The sequence below is a fragment of the Lissotriton helveticus genome, chromosome 5_1 (genome assembly GCF_964261635.1).
Source record: "Lissotriton helveticus chromosome 5_1, aLisHel1.1, whole genome shotgun sequence".
Classification (NCBI taxonomy): Eukaryota; Metazoa; Chordata; class Amphibia; order Caudata; family Salamandridae; genus Lissotriton; species Lissotriton helveticus.
Genome location: NC_136065.1, coordinates 1,309,965,999 through 1,309,969,808, shown reverse-complemented (window position 1 = coordinate 1,309,969,808; position 3,810 = coordinate 1,309,965,999).

Genomic DNA, 3,810 nt, shown 5'->3' with positions numbered 1-3,810 from the left:
CTTGTTTATTATGCACTAATTAAGCAGTAGCAGGATAGGTCCTGAAGAAGCAGCAAGTGACCCCGGGGCACAGGTAAAAGCTGCAGAAACATGTCGACCGTGACTTTATAAACTGTCGAGGTAGTAATTTGCTTACACTACCTTTTTGCACTGTTTTTAGAGAGTGGGAGTTGAAGGTTGCTAATAAATCTATTTTCCTTCTTCTACCCCTTTTTAACATCACCACTTTTTTGAAAAATTCTTTTATTTTCATTATTTAGCACTGCTTATTGGTTACATCCTGCCACCGACCTGTCACAACTTCATTGGGCATTGTTTTCCACCATGCTGTGTCGAATCGTATATGGGGTTTCCCTGTGTACTTATGGTGGTCTTCCCAAATGATGAAGGGCGGTACAGGATGGAACTCTGATGGGAACACTGTAACTATCGGAAGGGTGTCCCGTTATTGATTTTGCAAGCAGCACACGCAATCTTCCAACCCTCATTTCTGAGCAGGTTTTTGACTGAGTGTTACTTGTTAGTTGGTGTCTAGTACACTTCTCCTACGCCCTCCTTGCGACACCATTGATGCGTCATATTTACTCTATGGCGCATCATGCCGAAAGGAATGACAGATACGTCAGTATTTATGATGTATCTGTCAGTGCAAAACTGACGCATTGCAGGGGTGTGTCTGAAAACAGACGCAATTCTAGCAATGTGACCTTCAGTCTTACGCCTGCTGTGAGGCAGGTGTAAGCTATTGACGCAATGGCATCCTCGAAGTGGCCCACTGAAATCACATAGATTTGAATGCGCCACTTCTATGAGGCTTTTTGCAGGGGAACGCCCACCCTGTATACATTATACCTGTCACAGGTATAATGTGGCGCAGGTTTTTACAAAGTGATGCATCTGCCTAGATGCATCACTTTGTAAATAGAGCACAACATGTCTCATTTTTTACGCTGCCGGAGCATCACACAAAGTGACGCACTGGTGGCATAAAAGTGACGCAAGGGCTCATAAATAACCCCTAAGTTTGTGCTTCTCCAGACCAAGTACTCTCAAACTATCATGTCTACCAGTATGGATGTCATGTGAATCCTACACCTTGTATTCCTCTGTCTTATGTAACATTTCATGTATACTGATTTACACATCTATAATTGATTGTCTCTTTGTCGTTAGTGTGTGTGCGATGTAAAGTGTGTGTGCGATGTAAAGTGCTCTGACACCCTACAAAAGTATGAGTGGAACGAGTGGCACTAAATAATTAATTAAAGGCATCTGAGAGAGAGTGGTTATGGAGACTTCAGGGGTACTGTGAAAGGATGGTAGTGAGGGAATCCGTGGCGCAGGTGGTAACTAGGGGGGCGCCAACAAACATTGTCGCACATGGCGCCACCACCACTAAAGCTGGCCCTGCCTACAGCTTTCGCAGTAGGCAGAATGTTGATTGCTCCCCCAATTGCACCTTGGTCACCTTGGTCAACGTCCCTCTGTAAAGGCTCAGACAGAAAGAAATTCAAACCAGGCATGGAGCTCTCCTCAATATAGCCTGTAGCAATTTGGTGGTTAAAACAAGTTGAATTATCATACAAATCTGCACAATGTAACTTAAACTGTTGAAGTATGTCCTTCGATCTAGTAAATACTAGGCCATCTACCCCTTTAATACGTTTAATACCAGATCTAACCCTCATATCAGCAATTTTATGTCAGTTTTACCAAGGGTAATCCTGGTATTTTTTGTTAATCTTGCTCTGGGGAGTTCGGAGATGCTGAGCATGGCAGGACTGGAAACATGCCTCTGCTCTCAAACCAACTTGCATCACTCCTTGTTGCCACTGTATGAGTGGCGCTGTTATCCAGCAAGGCTCTACATGCCTGCACCAAGCATTGCTGCCTCAAAATTCTGCAACCAATGACAAGTAAGATAACACAGCAATTGGGGTTTTTAGAGTTTCAGAAAGGATGGGCGCACTACCTAGTGTATACGTTTAGGGTGTAAGTAAATAAGTTCAGGGTGTGGTGCGGAAGGACGAGCGGATAAGACCCCTTAACCGTTCAAATGTGGGTTAGTCACCTAACCTACGAGACAATGAAAAACTGCAATGCCCTCGCACACAACAATCACGGTGTTATAACAATTTATACAAGAATAATTAAGATTTATGAGCCAAGATCCCAATTGAGACAGTTGCAATCCTGTTTTTGTTTCTTAATCTGTTCGAAGTAGGTTTATTAGTTCCACAACCAGCCGACACGTGTTTCGTCACGTGGGAACAATCACTGCGACTCCTCAGGGCTTATGACGCGACCTAGAGTCCTCTAGGTCTGGCGTGATGTGTCTAAGCAATCAGATAACGTGGACTGTAGGTGATTCCACCCGTAAATGTGGGTGTTGTCGGAGCGAGAAAGAAGAAGTGCTTCTGTTCTCTAAGGAGAATCCAGGAGTAGTGGTGCCTACCGTGATAAAGCGTTGTGCACGAAGTGGACAGTACTAATCTTAGAGTGGTAAAAGTGTCTTCAATTCTGTATTCCGGATAATTCAATAAGTAAAGGTTGTCGGGCATACTTGATGAGTGTGTACATCAAGCTTCAAACCGGGAGGGGATACTACCACGGGATTCCGGCTCTTGAGGGTGCTACCAGACACCGGAAGATTCGTGAGTGCAGTGTCCCTCCTCCTATGGTTCCCGGTCGCCGTTTTCGGCGACCGGGAACCATAGGAGGAGGGACACTGCACTCACGATTCTTCCGGTGTCTGGTAGCACCCACAAGAGCCGGAATCCCGTGGTAGTATCCCCTCCCGGTTTGAAGCTTGATGTACACACTCATCAAGTATGCCCGACAACCTTTACTTATTGAATTATCCGGAATACAGAATTGAAGACACTTTTACCACTCTAAGATTAGTACTGTCCACTTCGTGCACAACGCTTTATCACGGTAGGCACCACTACTCCTGGATTCTCCTTAGATAACAGAAGCACTTCTTCTTTCTCGCTCCGACAACACTCACATTTACGGGTGGAATCCCCTACAATCCACGTTATCTGATTGCTTAGACACATCACGCCAGACCTAGAGGACTCTAGGTCGCGTCATAAGCCCTGAGGAGTTGCAGTGATTGTTCCCACGCGACGAAACACGTGTCGGCTGGTTGTGGAACTAATAAACCTACTTCGAACAGATTAAGAAACAAAAACAGGATTGCAACTGTCTCAATTGGGATCTTGGCTCATAAATCTTATTTATTCTTGCATAAATTGTTATAACACCGTGATTGTTGTGTGCGAGGGCATTGCAGTTTTTCAATGACAAGTAAGACCCTGCATACCAACATCGTGCGTTGGTGCAGCTTATGTGACCAATATCCTTCGCAGCACCTTGGCTTCACCCTCATTACTGCTACATCTTCTGCAATCAATGTCAATGTGCGTCATTGAGCCACACCATGCATTGCTGCTATTTCTTCTGTGACTGATGTCCATGAGATATGACCTTCATTGCTGCTACTTCTTCTGCTACCGATGTGTACAGGAGTTTGTGTCGTCAAAAGTGTTTCATTTTCTCTACCATGTGTTCTTCCTTAACTGATACCCATATGAGCCCATTTGCCACATCGCTGCACTCGCCTCTGAAGAGTTCTCCTTCCTTTCATTGATAAGCCAGCTCCAATGTCTGGGCTGTGTACTAAGCTCTGCTGGTGCTCACTTCCCACCTCTCCCAGAGTGCATCTCCCACCACATCCCACAAACACTAAGCTGATCTGAGCGACGGTTGCACAGCTGTGTGTCTCCTGGCCATAGTTCCCACATA